We start from the raw sequence: 15,912 nt of genomic DNA, 5'->3' as shown, positions 1-15,912 counted from the left end.
TTTGCTGATGTTTTCTCTCCGCATTAGAAAGAGGAAGATTTCTTCAGTCACGTGAATTGCGCCTTGCGCTTTGCGATACCGGGCTGCGTATAGCCTCATAATTGTGGCCGTGCATGCTGGGATTATTGGAGGTAATCCCACTCGGTGCCCGCGTGTGGGGGGCGCACGTGAGATTGCTTAATTTTTCCGGACATACCGATGTCTGAGTAACGGGATTTTCACAGCCGAGGCAATGCTCTTGTGCTCATTTCTAACAAAATAAGCCTTGTGCGTACATATTTGGGGCCTGCGTAGACTGAGGCAAATTTAGTTTGACACTGGTAGATGAGCTCCTCTTGCGTGCACAAGCTGAAATACAGTTTTTCCCTGTTGTTTTTATTGTCTAGTCCTTCAAATGACATGATATTATCGTTTACAAAAGCCCTTGCACAGGGCAGAGGTGAGAATATGATCAATTTTTAGAGACGTTCTGTGAAGTGGAGCTCCGTTCTTTTGATTTTCAGTCAAGTGGATGACATTTTGCAGTTCTTTTATGTACACACAGTAGTCACGGCAACGCAGCTGAACCTTGCTTTGCCAGTCCAACTATGTTGTGAAAAAAAAAAAAAAAGTTTTAGTCAAAGGGTAGCTTGGACCATTCAGTGCTCCTCTGAAATCAGTCTGCCATGAAACCAGTCAATCAAAAATACTATAATGTATCTATGTATCTGAAAGACTTGGTTGTGTTTCCCACTGGCTGTATTTAAGCTCCCCCCAACTGCCCACCCCCACCCCAGTTTCACATCATATGTTTCTGACAGCAGCCCCATGCCCACACCACCCCCCGCCCCCATGTCATTTCTTTACCATAATGAGGAACCTCATTTCTGAAGGGCATGATCCTTTTAAAAAAAATTAAAATCCAACTGAAGCTGCATAACCAACAACAACTCCGGTTTCTTTAGCCCAGTTACTCATGGAAACTGATGTTTGTGCAACATTTCCAGATAAGCTCATAGCATAGAATAGCTGAAGGCTGCTCTTCTGTCTGCATATGAGGCATTTTACTGCAGTCTAGCCAATGAGTGAACCCACTGATAGGCTAAGTAGTGGAAACAAACCCTACACTCACACAGGCACTCTCCAGGAACAGGGGTTGCCCCCCCCTCCCTTTTCTCGACCCTACTCAGCTGCAGTTATTTGCAAAAATAGTGCCTCTGCTCAGTAGGGAATCATGTGAGAAGATGTGACTGTAGCTTAAAGTTAATCCCTGCCTTTGAGGGAAATATGAACACACACCATTTGCTATTCATATGACTCTCTGACACAAGCCTCGATATCCAACCCCTACTCTCGCTCGTGATGAATACATCCTAAACTTTATTTATGTTGCCTTCTGTAAGCACATCTGTATCCTGAGGCCACGGCCTTACAAATCAGTCACCTTTTATTTTATTTGCTGTCAAGATCCTATAAAACCAGACAAGTCATATTTCATTTGGTTATGCCATAACTACACACCCCAATGGACACCCTTATCAGTGAAACAAGCTGCTCCCAACGAGCTGATTGGTACCTTGCATGGCAGCCTTTCACTGTTGGTGTGTGTGTGTGTGTATGAATGGGTGAATGAGAGGCATCAATTGTAAAGCACTTTGGATAAAAGTGCTATATAAAATGCAGTCCATTTACCATTCCATTTGAAATCTGTAATCTATAATAGCTATATGACATGCGTACTGTAGTGGCCAAACGTTCCTAGCCATTTTACACACGCTCCTAAGCTCCTCCCCCAAGTCCATCCGTGCAGTGACTGTTGTAGCCTTAGCTGGGAAAAGTTGGCTTGTTTCCATCGGTAGTCCTTTAGGTTCTGTATTGCAGTAACACTGCCTCGGGCCTGCTTCTGACATCACAGGTACAGGTCCCAGGTGAATGTAAGTTCTCATTTTGGCCCGAGCATTTTATAATGGGAATCCTCAGCGATGTGGAACTACTAGAGTGTGCCCGGGTCCATCTCCACAGAGAGAAAAGAGCATTTCCAAAGGGGGTCAGGGTACTGTAACTACCTTTGCTCGAGAGCTCAACTGTGCCCCACGTGGTGATTCAAACCTGCAACCACAAGATAATCTGTACAGTTTCCTGAATATATCATATTGTTACTCAAAGGGTTGCACAGTATCCAAATTTGTATAGTTCAATAGTTATGAAAAGAGCTTTTGAGTGGTTTGCTTTCTCAGTTTTTTTTTTCTGGAATGAAAGGTCAAAATGAAACTTCCTAGAGAGGTTTCTTCCAAGAGAGTACCTTACTTTTCTCCCTTCTCTTTATTTCTCAAGGAGTCGATTGTCAGTAGATCAGGCAGCGGTGACAATGTAGACCAAAAAAAAAGTGTGAATCCTAAAAGGATATCCTGTAAAGTCTTCTGCAAGAGCTCCAAGCCAGAACAGCTCAGAGATCTGAAAGTCCTCTGTTGCATGCAGTGAAGACAAAGTGAAAGCTTGCAGAAAATGTGAGGGAATGGAGTTATAATTAAGAATTTATGCTGTCCCACATTTGCTTTTAATAACTGAACAGTATTTGTGGACTGTAAGTAGTTCACTTTCTAATAATATGAAGTGCTGATTAGGGGGGAAGATGAAACCATTTCAGGACTGTCAGAACATCCTTTTTAAAACAGCAGTCTGCCACATACTGAAGCATTCCAGAAACATTTTGAATGGGGAAAGTGAGGATTTATCACTAACCAATAAAAAGGCCTTACTTAACATTAAATTTTTTTTGTAAAATTAAATCTATTGCAACCCGACACTCCACATAATAAACACGCAACACCATATGTTTGAACTCATAGTGCCCTACTCTATATCGGCACAATAAAATCATTGTGTTATGCATTCTAAACAGAAATTATTCCAATAAGGGTATATCTTAGCCAGAATTCTTAGATGCATTACTCATGAAGAAAAGAAAAAGACCCCTAAGTGGAGTCAGTCTACTTCAAAGCACTGAAGAATGAAGGAGAACTGCAGTGAATCATGCCTTGTGACTATAATGCTGCTGTATTTTTTGGCATGCAGGGGGTGGTGGGGAATGGGGAGGGGGGAGGGAGGGGGCTGGTGGGAGAGGGGGATGGAATGCACCCCTCAGGGAGGTGAGTGGTCATGGGACAGGTTCTCTCTGTCTCCATGCAGGGCAGGAAGCAGGTCTGCTGACTCTGATGCTCAGCAATGCTGTCAAAGGAAAAATAAAGAGCATATGTGGAGTGACACATACTGAGGCACACAAAGACAGCACAAACGCGTACACACACACACACACGCGCGCGCACTCACAAGGCACATGCATGCACTGCATGTGTACACACAAGAACCTATGCACATGCACACACGCTTGCACCAATGCACAGACACATGCATGCACATACACCCGCACACAAGTGCAAACCTTATGCACAGACACACACTCACATTTCAGCTCTCTCACACACACGCACGCACACACATGCACAAATGCACAGCTACACACATGCACACACCCGCTCTCTGATACACAAAAACACACTTTATAGTATGCACTTATTGTCTTATTATAATCTCTCGCAGGCCCGTTGAGTAGCTTTTTATAACACACCTAGCTTGGGCTAGCTGTGCCAAACTGGTGATGCGTTACCAAGCATCTATCGCCATGGCGAGCAGAATTCTGTCGCAGCGCATCCTGTGCGACGCCCACGAACAACCTGTTAGAAGCAGGGATAGAAACGCAGTTCCATTCAGAACAGAGTCAGCCTGGGGGACAGCCCTCTCCGTCGGCCCGGTCCAAATCCTCGCACCGTACTCCTGGCCCCCTGGGAAAACACGTATTGTTTCCCACAGTCAGGACATAGCAGGATTCACTGGGAAGGTTATGCACGATAGCCAGTTGTAATAAGATGAAGAAATATATGGTTAACACATGAAAAACCATTTCTGGTTTCTTACCCTGCTAGACTGTGATATTTAACAGAATTTATGTGTCCGTGTGTTTCTGATCTGATGAGTTGTATTTTTTTGTATTGTCGTTGTATTTACAAATAGATTGCGTATGCCACTTGAGAATAGGAGTCTGGCAGTCCTAATCTTTGAACAGAGATGAGAGATTTTTCCCTGGTTTGTCATTTCAACAGAGAGAATAACGAGAACTGTTTCTTTCCCATTAGTGAGACAAGATCACAGGAGATGAAAATGAAAAGATCATAAAAAATGATTTACTCCAGCTCTGACATTTACACTTGTACATATAGTAGGTGATTAATTGCATATTTTCAACCGCTGAGTAAATGATACAATATAACTCACCAGCAGAGGTCTCTGTTTCATCAAATAAAACAGCCATCCTCTTGTGATTGCTTCACAGGTATGCAGGACTGCCATATTTAGTTTAAAAAAATCAAAAGCAGTATTGCTATTTTTAGATTGCTATGTATTAAACTGCTGTGATATTCACACACACACACACACACACACACACACATAAATTGCATTTTATAATGTGAATGTCATAAAGTACAGAACAGTAAGTATCACCAAATAGTGAGAATAAAAGTTGCATTAGCCATAAGACACGGGTATTTATTAACATTTTCAGCGAGCAAAAGGAAGACCTTCATCACTTAAAGTGTCCAGCATGTTTTAAGAATCACAGAGCACCTTAAGCATCCCAGTCATGCATCAAGCTCAACAGAAACAATCAATGCACAGTGAATTCATCATTGGCATATATTAATTTACTATTGCACAAAAATAAACTTTTCCTAATTGCAAAGTACAACAAAGTTGATCAAATAACAATAAACACAGCTATTTGCGCTGCTTACATCACAATTGCATTTCACGCAGGTCGAACATCCATCTGTGGTTTTTGTCTTTAGAGTTTAAGGAGCAGCACAGCAAAATCTCCAGTGTTAATATAACTCTAACAGAGTACAGAAGAGCCCAGCAAAGATCATATTCGAGTTGTTTTACCACTGACCTTTTAACCATAAGGTTTTACCCTAAGAAGGCATGTTTCGAGATCAGTATGGAGAGGTATAATATGTCTTGCAGCTCAGGCCTATGTTGCCGTGAGAAAGGGTGAGCTTTCAGCTAGCGCCTGAGCGTCATTAGCGATTTTGCGGCTCTGTTGGCTCAGTTTGCCTGTTCCACCCCTGGTGGAGCTGTGAGAAAGGCTAGCCTGTGGCTTCAGGTGGGTAACACTCACAGGCTGCTAAACACGGAGCTCATGCAGGTGTGAAAGGTCGGTAGGTGGGACCGAGCTGTCCTCTTGAAGCCAGTAGATGGCTGTACCCTTGATACCAGTAGGTAGCTGAACCTGTGATATATTTAGGCAGGGGGCAACTGTCCCTTTGATGTCTGTAGGTAGCCATATCCTTGATATCTATATGTAGACTGTACCCTTGATGTCTTTGGGTAGCCATACTCTTGATATCTGTAGGTGAGGGGGACCTGAATCCTTCATGTCTGTAGGTAGCTGTACCCTTTCAATCTCCGGAAGGGGGATGCTGTGCCCTTCATGTCTGATGCCCGTGGCGGGGGAAGGATTTGTCCCCTCGAGCTTCGAGCACAGGCCCCTGAGGTCTGAGTTCCAAGGCGCGCCGAGATTCGAAGCCAGCGGCGAGAGACGAGGGAGGGGGGGAGGCGTGGGCGTAAGTTGCAAGATGGAACGTCTGTCGGGCGGGCGGGCGTTCGCGTTGAGGATGAGGAGGCCTGGTGGCATTGGCGAGGAGGAAGAGCAGCCAGCAGGGAGCTGCTGTAGGCCACACGGAGGAGCGAAATGTCTGCATCGGGAGCTCGGTTGGGTGGGAGGTGGGGAGCGGTTGGCGAGGGGTTGAACCCGCCAGGCCAGATTATGACTGCAACGTGCCCACGTGACGCACAGTCTGTCGTCGGGGGCGACGCTGGGATTCTCAGCGGATGTGTTTGGTGCATCAAGTGTGACGTAGCACAAACAGATATTGACTGTTTAACCTTCTATGGTGTAAGATCACAGATATTCTTAACTGAACGTTCTAATGCTGATGTAACAAGCACCACTGGTAGTGGAAAGGTATGTTCTAGAACAAAAAAAACAAAACAAAAGAAAACCATTCAGAAAAACCTACTCTTCAAAGGGTTAAATGAAGCTTGCTTAACAGCAGGGCAAGGAAGACTTTTGTTTTTGTTTTTTTCCACCAGACTGTACAAATGCAGTTTCTTTCCACGTATCAATATTTACGTCACGTTGAGCGTCTCCCCATAAATTGTCATTTGGTTCCATTACGCTCTGCTTGACAGCAACATTTATTCTGCTCTGCATGTCCATATTCTGGAGGGTATCCATACCGTGGTGGAAAAAAAGGACCGTAAATAAGATTGGCTCAACCTTATGGGGCATCGATGCTGATAAACGTCGGGCCCTGCTCCTCTCAAGTTCCCTGCATATTGGGTTACTGTCCATTTAGCAGCTTCCCTGCTCCCTAAATCTGCCCGTTCCCAATACGAAAGCACTTTGGGTGATTTACATAGCAATAATTTAAAGAGAACTATTCCACTGACCCGGGCCTTAGCAATAAAAAAAAAAGATAAACTGCCACTGCTTCTTTATCACTTGATTGCTTTTTAACCATCTTTGGCCCCAGCAGAGAACAGCAAGTGCCTTACCTGCAGTCAGAGCGAAATGGCTTCGTTCCCAACATCCTGGTACCAGGAATTAAATTACGGGAGATGTGAAGTATATCACCGGGAGCCAAAATGGGGGCAGCCTTGCCATTATGGACTCGACTGTAGCAGACATTAATAGCAATTAGCACTACACCTTACTCTATCAGCTGCGGTGATGAAGTGCTTTGTGTCTCTACGTGGAAGATTAAGTGTATGAGGCCTTCAGGTGTGCTGGGTTCACTTTGTGATAGGAAAAGGATGTGTGTGTGTGTGTATGTGTGTGTGTGTGTGTGTGTGTGTATATATATATATATATATATATGAGTGTGTGTGTGTGTGTGTCTGTACAGATGCAGAGATGCTGTTCATGATTTACAGTGATATTTTGCACTACCCAGTGCTGTATTCCTGTTTATAGTTCTCAGACTCGCATACGGGAGCTCAGATTGCATTTAGCGCTCAGACGCTCCTGATCACCTGCTAGTTTCATCATGCAGCTGTCTTTAAGCACAAAGCCAGGTGAACAAAGGGATTTCTAAAGAGGGAAAAAGATCAAAGCGCTGGACTGAGTTGTGTGAATTACGTGACCTGGGTTCAGTGGAAGTGTGCTGGCTCGATCCCAGGGCAGGAGTTAGCATCCTATTAGGGGGTGTAGTGTCTTTTTTTTTTTTAGGCAGTGTAGAAATGTGTCGTAGAATAATTTTCACCGCAAAGGCTGAGGGCTGCCTGCCATTCCTCCGATCATTTTGGGATTTGCCGAATATGATTGATCGACCTTGTACCCTTTGTGTGATTCTGTGTGTGTGTGTGTGTGCATGTATGTGTGTGTATGTTTCTGTGTGCTTGCGTGTGCTGCTTTCCTCTGCTCGTGAATCCCAGCTAGTACATTCAAAGAATTTTGTTTAACCTGAAAAGAGATGTATTACTGAATAGAAATTACTTCTGTCTTTCCCATTCAGCTCTTGCAAGTCTCTCCAGATCCGTCTTGCTGTACAATGCCGTGCCTTGGCTCCGTGACAGATTACCAAGGGGATAACTGACCTGCTACACGCACCTCATCCGCGGTCGCAAGCCATTTGTTAGCTCTTCATAATGTCACTTACCCAAATGTGTTCCGTTCGTTATGTGCGCAGGGTGACGATGGCGAAAATGTTCTTGCTAATTTAATGCCTATTGAGACAGAAAATTGGATCCACTTCTGGGCTGCGATGTGTGTCGTGTCGCCGAGCTGCTGATTTCTGCCAGAGATTAATTAAAATGAAATTTTCGGCGACCGGCGACGGTCCCTCCCCGTTCATATTTCTTCATAATTAGAGTCCCGAACCTCTCGAGAGAAGCCGGGCTGTGATACGCCTAATCTGGGGATTCGAGAGGTGTGGCTTGGGCGAGCCAGCCGAGCGTAGGCAAGTACGATCGCTCTTTGGAGCGCTAAAAATGGAAATAAAAGCAGCTGCTAACAACCTCGCCGCACACTTTATTAGTCTAAGAACTGGGATTCAGGGCCGGGACTTATTACCATGTGCATGAACAACATAAATTCCATTGTGTTGTGAGAACGATACTTTTGTATTTATTCAAATGCTGACGGCGTAAACAGTAGACGATCCAGTAAGCGTTGCGATACGTGGAACTGATGAGGAGCCATAGAAAACAACACCATCAGAAGACACTGACCTCAATGCAAATCAAAAATCCGCGGCAGCAACAACAAAAGCAGACATTATTTAAACATTATCATCACCCACATTTGAATAAATAATTCACCCTGTGCAGCTATGAGAAATTATCTGCAGTGCAACTTTGGGGGATGTTTTGAAATAAATCCTTGAAAACAAAATTATTTAAAAGACATGGGACTTATGATGCATATTTAAGATGACGCGTTAGATGCTCAGTCTGAGGTTGGCGTACATATACTGTAATCTTGCACATCATGCCTTATCAGTATGGCCTAAAAGTATAAGCAATTAAAATGCAGATCAAGTCACATACATAATCAAAAGCATGATAAACTTATGTTAATGGAATATGAAAATCTGGATTATGTTTTTGGAATATGAGGCTTTCATGTCTCATTAAGACTTGAAACAATTGCCGGGGAGAGGACCAACTCCCTTTTCTATAATTGTTCGAATGGTCAAAAGCTGTGGTATACCTCCAAATTAATGAGATTTAATCAGCTAAATTAACTTTGCTAACATTGCCAGCATGACACTTATTCTTCACTCCTTTAAAGAGTTGTGTTGAAAGTGTTGAATGTGTTTGAGTGTGAACAACACACTGTGAAGGTGTACTTTCCCCCCCTCTCTCTCTCTCTCTCCTGGAGTAATCCTCAGCCAAAGATCAAACGGGTTCTTTAGCTCTCCCTCTCCTTGTAGCAGCTTATGGTCTCCCGCTCGTGGGATTTGTGTCTGACCAATCCCCGTCCAGTCTCGCCTGCTTCCCACAGTCAAGGTGTTTTTTTCCCCCCCACATGCGTGTGACTATTTCATCAGATCACAGCAGAGGTGCTCCTTAGGGCATGGATCTACCTCCCCAGTATCAGTACCCAAACCAAGCAAGTTAAGGCTTCCACATATGACTCGTTCATCCATATGATCATGTATATTTTATGGCACTTCGTGCATATTGTAGGCTAGCTTGTGGTCCAGAAAATAAGTTTTATGTAATTGAATTGCATACTATGTCACTTTTGACAGGGAATAATTTTGTAACTTGTGGCATATGCACTAAATCACTGCATTAAAGTTAAGAAAGTTAGTTGAATAGGGACTTGCTACTGTATATATTCTGCATTAAAACGGCATGCAGGTATCATGTGTGTAAATACTGGATGCTGATGGTAATCTGGTTTATGGTTCCAAAGAGACCCAAGAACTGAACATTATGAGCAAATCAACACAAAACTACAGCAATGACACTGAGTTTGTTCCTTAGGAATTTCAGCGACATTGTTATTGCATCACACATCATAAAGTTACTTTAACAGTAGTTTATCTTTTTTCAAGAAAGGCAGCTGTCTGGGAAAGCCAATTCTCAGTGGCCCTCAAAGTAAGTTTTCTGGCAGCACACCAGCTGGTCCAGTCCCAGCGGTAAACAATTAATAAATGCCTTAAACATGTGTGCGGCAGCTTTTAGTGTTGTCACCCTGTGGAGATGTGCTGGGCTTTACCGTCTCTTCCCGCTGCTAAAAGTCATTTTGCAATGTCTGTATCAAGACATGACATCTCGGGTATAGTACAAGACGTTGAAATTAGCTCTTAATTCTGGCAGACTATGGAGAAAAGGATACTAATCATTTCCAACCTTTCAAAAACATTCCGTTGAATTGTGTTTGTAAATGTTAAGTCACAGTCTATCGTTCCCTCCCCCCCTATACAGAACATTAATTAAATTAATTAGTCGCATGTAAAATGGCCGAATGGAAACGGTCGAGCGGCGCTCGTATCGATTAAGATCTGGCCTTGGCGCTGGAGATTGGCTTGAAAGTCGTCTCCCATTGATCTTTTTAAAGTATTTAGAATAGACTGAAGTGTTCCGTCGGTTGTAAAGGCCGCTTGGCTCCCGGCCTTAATGTTCGCTCTGGCATTGATCTTGTACATTTCTAAAAACAAAAAATTGTCCTCGTGGCCTCCTTTTCTGGGCTGGTACGGTGGGGGAGTGACCTTTGAATGAACTAACATCCTGTTACCGGGGCCCACCAGTACACATCCCTGCTCCGACATCAGGGGCGGTTAATTTTTTATAAGAAAACCCCCAGTAGCTGTGCCCTGACAATACAACTGGAAACTATTAGAGATGTTTTGCATAACAGTGTGCTGCTCGGTGCCTGCGCTAGTTGGTTGTTTGTTCTTGAAATTACCCCGAGGTTCGTGTGTTTCAAATGATTTCAAATCGGACTAATAGGGTTGGCTTGCGTGCCCTTGACTGTTAATTCTTTTTGTGTGCTGCTACTAAAATGGAGGCATTGCACAGGGAAAAAAGTGCTGCAAAAAATTCAAAAGAATTTGAAATGTCAACACACAGCTTACGTGATGCAGATTTAGCATGGGTTTGCTGGCCTATGTTAAATCTAAAACAACATCATCTATTCCACTTGCTTCCTAAACCTGCACTACATTCTTCACCCTTTTGCACCTATTGTGCCACTACATTTTATGTTTATGTTAATATGTTAAGATAAGTGCTGCTGTTGGTGGTCTCTGATGGCTTGGAATCAGCTCTGTTCTTTGTCTAAACCTATAAGTATGCATGTATGTCAGCCCCCTTGGGTAGGAGCACCTGTTAAATGCCTTAATGTAAATGTAAATGTACCAGTCTAGGTTAAAATATATGATAGCAGATCATACAGAAATAATCGTCAGTAGTTAAGGACTCCTCCCCTCTTTTCACAGTTTGGAGAATTAATCATTCATTACATCACAACTGCATTTCCAAATAGCCACAGACAGGTGATGAAGTCTAGGTATGAATTAAAATTTCATCAAAAGACTAGCTTTCTGTCAATGCGGGTTGGTATTGAGTCAGTGAGTACACTAAACAGAAGTGAATGAGTTTAATTCCGAAAGATTTTCTTTGCTGCCACTGATGTAGTCCAGCAAAATTTCACTAGTTTAAAAAAATTTTGTTTATTTTTTTATTGTCCGTTGTTTATTAGTCCACGGATCTTCTTTAGTTTGTGCTGTGTGGTGTTATCACTGGCTATCATTATTTTCCTATACTCTGGATGCCGCAAAAGCAAACTTCCCCATCGGGGAATGCGGTCTATTATTTTCTTTGTGGCTGGAGAATTAATATATTTGCACATCTTTCTCAGCCACTTGTGCAATATTGCGAAAGCCATTGGTGGTCTGGGGAGACTTGAATTGTTTTTGTTCTACAAAGAATATTTTGCTTATTGAACCTAAACAAAATAGCACATACCACAGGAGAAAAATGAAGAGATTGCTGTGAATGGGGGAAAAAAATATTGCATTTAAATGACCACTTATTAGACACACGCATGCATGCACACACACACACACACACACACACGTATAAAACAAATGACTGGTGGTTTCTCAACTCATATAGCATTATTCAACTTATTCTCAATCTTTACACCAGCGGAAGCTCCCAAGTTCACTGAAACTATGGCTTATTTTCATGAGTCGTCAATCTGCTGAGAAAAGAGAGAATGTTAAATAAATGGCACAATTTATTTCGTCATTCCGCCTCGTCTCCGTATCTAAAATTAAATTTCACTGAGGAAACCCCCCCAGGACATTTTTAACAAACTCTTAAGAATACATGTAGAAAAAAGAGAAGAACACTTTACAAGCCAATTACACATCCACAATTATAGTGACAATGTCCCATCACTGGATCAACAATGCAAACAGTAAGTGCCATATGAACATTGCCATGCAGTGCTATTCACAATATGTATTCTCACCCATCCTGGACAAAAGTATAAAAGCAGACCCATTGTGCTAGACCATAAAGATATCTCAGGCTATAGACATGTCAATGTATTCATGATCCCTGATTTTACATCTTTATCTACCTTGTATCTTTTATCTGTGTAAATCACGTCGGCACTACATTTGCAAGCAATAATGGGTAAAGGAAAAACTGCACATCCATTCATCTAAAAAATCTACAAAACTCTAATATGAGTATATAAGTGCGGTAGTGTGCACTGTGTGTGGTGTCATAAGGGATAACAAGCTAGGACTAGCAGGATCAAGCTAAAAATGATAGCTCTGCATGGTGCAGAGGAAAAATCTGACCTTTTCTGTAAAGGCCAGTGTTTGACAAATAGTTGTCGGTTGCATTTGGTGGTTGATTCATCAGGGCACGGAAGGGTTTGTGCTGAAAATACTTCTTCACTCACTGTAATGTCACCCCTCGCTCCCCCGATACAACTCACTCAAATCAGAAGAAGTTTAATGCAGAGGTTGTGCTAAAAAAGCAATGCAGACAAGGTAATCTGAAGAACTGAAAAAGAAGGGATGCTGATTGATCGTTCAACATCTTTTTATTTATTTATTTTTTTTGGTTATAAGTTGTTATGTTTAAAAGCTGATATGGGGCTACACGCACTGATAATTTGAGTATCAGTGCGTGTGCTGATACTCAAAATATTTCACTTGAAACTGCCGATGAGGTATAAGAACATGTTAAATACATTGCAGTTCCTGTTTTTGTAGAATTTTTTTTTTTGAAATATTTCTTCTGCGAAAATCCTATTTTTCGGAGTCTTTCCCAGTGGACAACGAACCCCATTTAAGTGCGTAAACTCCACCATGTGCAGTACACTCTGAAATCCCATTTGGAAACTGCATTCCTAAATCTTTTTCAGGTAATCAGATTAGTACACATGGATTACCCACTTTCAGTTTATTTCCGATCCAGTGCTATTTCCTTGTAATGTCTAATGGGTGATGGCTTTTCTGTCACAAGTTTACATGTCTCCAAAGCCAACTCAAAAACAGTCATAAATCAGTAAAATCTAAACCAGAAAAGGAGGCTAAATCTACCCAGAGAAAGGTCCTTAATGAGAAGAAAGCTAAACACACTGAGCTGCATGCTAATCTATATATCAGCACTGATTGCAAAGGAATCTGATTGCTAGGTAGTGTGCAATACAATGACAGTTTCCTTAGTAAAATCCATCGGCACCGTTTGCACTTTTGATCTGGAAAAAAACACAATGGCGGCATGTCAGTTTAATTTTAAAAAATGGCACAGTGAGTGAATTAGTATAGGGCAAACATTTGTTCTGAGTGACAAGGACAAGGCACACATCGTAACTGCCTTGAAATTATGTCTGTTGACACTCTTTACATGCCAAATATAATGTCAGAACAAAATTGTATTCGGTAAATGTACTGAGCAGTTGCTCAAACGCCAGAACTCTGATGTTCATAAACATGTAAGAATATTATGTAATGTTGGAATACATTTTTATTAAATAAATAGATTTGCATATCCATACATGAATACTGCTCTGCACACATTTTGAAGAACATTTCCTTCACCCACACGATGCAGAAAGATAATTTGCACATATGACTGCACTGTTACGCTTCAGAAATCGTTACATACTTAATATTACTAATTTGCTCGCTCTCCTTGTGTCTTCCAGGGCAGTATGCAGAAGACTACTATAGAGTGTAGAGCAGTGGTAACCCTGCTCCTGGAGATCTACCATCCTGCAGGTTTTCCTTTCAACAATAATTTGGTGTATCTGACTCTACTAATTGGCAGGTCAACAAGATCTCTAGCTGTCGAACGAGGTGTGCTTAGTTTGGGCTGGAATGAAAACCTACTGGACGGTAGATCTCCAGGGAAAGGATTGGACAGCCCTGCTCTAGCTGTTGAATGAGATGTGCCTTATTAGAGTTGGAGTGAAAACCATCCGGACCAGTAGATCTCCAAGAACAGGGTTGGTTACCACTGGTGGAGGGGATGTTTAGTGGCATACAGTAATAAGAATTATTACTCATGTTTTTCACCCCAATTGTATTCCGTTTTTCTTTCTCCTAATTTGGAACGGCCAAACATGTCCGCAGGCCCGTCTCATCGTTTCAACGTCTTTAGTTAATCTGGGGGAGAGCAGGCATGCGTGGAGACTCTCCAAAAGCTCAGTTTCACTCTGCAGCCAGAGCGGTCCTGTAATTGCATCAGATGACTTCACTTCATGTAGGCCTCAATTTGTTCAGGCAGACTGCAGGCATCTGATGCACCATAGGAGTCATTCTTTTTTTTTTTTTTGCAGTGATGCAGAGACGATTCTAGACTAAGACGATTAAGACTCTCCCTCGACAGGCAACCCTGCACTGTTAGGATTTAATACCAGCCTGGTGAATGCTGAAACGTATACACTGCACTGACACACAGTAGTTTATCTGGTTAAGCCACTTGATAACCCCAGCTCCTGAGTCCTGATTGATTTTAAGGTTAATTTACGTGAGATTTATTTGAGATTATGACAACTACTTGCCGTAGCTCGCAAGTTGTACGAAGAATGTGTGCAAAGCATGCTGGGAAATGTGAAACTCGGGAAAACTCACCTACAGCTGTGACAACAGCTGTGTTTTATGCGAAAACATGAACAAACAACATCATCTAAAAACGACAGAACAGAGCTAAATGGCCCTTGAGCCGTTTGATGAAAAGTTGTTTTCGAGAAATTTGAACATTTTTGTTTACTAAATTATTTGTTTGGATTTTATCAAATAGAACTTGAAAGTTAGGTACAATCGTTTCAGTCTCTGCCAATGCCAAGAGCTGGAACGGCATAAGCAGATCTGCAATAAGAGTTGCAATATTTGGCTAGTCTGATTCTGAGGGTGGTAGTGCTCTTTTGGGATTTGATGTTCAGGAACATATTTTTTATTTATGGTTAAAGAGAGGTTTCTTTGTGCACTATCCTATGGAATATAGCAAACTTGGCATCATCCTGTTCTCTCCATTTACGAGACAAAAAACATGAGAGGCCCAAACTGCACAAGACATTGATACACAAAGGACAAATCATAAAACCGCACCACGAGGAAGTGCAGTAACACCGACAATCTCAAATGTATGATTTTTAGTGCCGTTTTGTTCTGTACTGTACACATCCAATCCAAAAATGCACCTTGCCATCAGAGTAACCTAAGCTCTCTGAGAGTGCATTTGTCTGCACCAAGACCCCCCTTGGTACAAGATGATACACTGTCTGCTATCTTTATTTGGGGCACTTATGCAACTCGCCATTGTGGATTACGCAAGGCGCTGTTGTTAATTTTTAATTCGGTCTCGCTTTGATGCAACTATAATTGGACGTTTATATGTTTTGCGTTCCATCTCCGAGGCCTAAATTCGCCGTGACGTAAGCTCGGTGTCAGACGTTTAATATCTGTAAGTGGAGCGCACGTTTTTCCACATTCCACCCTACTGGTACGTGCTCTGGGGTGCGTATTAGACGCTTTAGTTTATTGTATTGCAGTGGTGCTTTTTCCTCTTGTTTTTGAGGAGGAGAAACACTGTAAATGTATCACGCTCCACTGCTCAATAGCACACAAATAATTAGGTCTACCAGGAGAAAAAAATCCGCTTTACACATGATAGTAAATTTGCGAAACATCTATGAGGAATTACAACTTAATATCTGCAGGAATGCCGAAATCGTTTTTTCATTGGAGAATTTTTCTCTATGTCCTGCCATTCAAACAAGTCTGAATATATTCTTCTGAAGTGACTGTGCATACTCAGTTTTAATGCTTCACTCAT

The 15,912-nt window shown here is 42.2% G+C and overlaps 1 protein-coding gene across 2 annotated transcripts in view; it reads left to right on the top strand.

Annotated features, from left to right (window-relative positions):
- LOC135259944 (receptor-type tyrosine-protein phosphatase delta-like) overlaps positions 1 to 15,912 on the top strand; it is a 550,399-nt gene that overhangs the window by 10,515 nt on the left and 523,972 nt on the right. The window lies entirely within an intron of this gene.

This window comes from Anguilla rostrata, chromosome 7 (assembly GCF_018555375.3).
Source record: "Anguilla rostrata isolate EN2019 chromosome 7, ASM1855537v3, whole genome shotgun sequence".
NCBI lineage: Eukaryota > Metazoa > Chordata > Actinopteri > Anguilliformes > Anguillidae > Anguilla > Anguilla rostrata.
The sequence above is the reverse complement of the archived record's forward strand: the minus strand, read 5'-3'. Positions and strand labels throughout refer to the sequence as shown.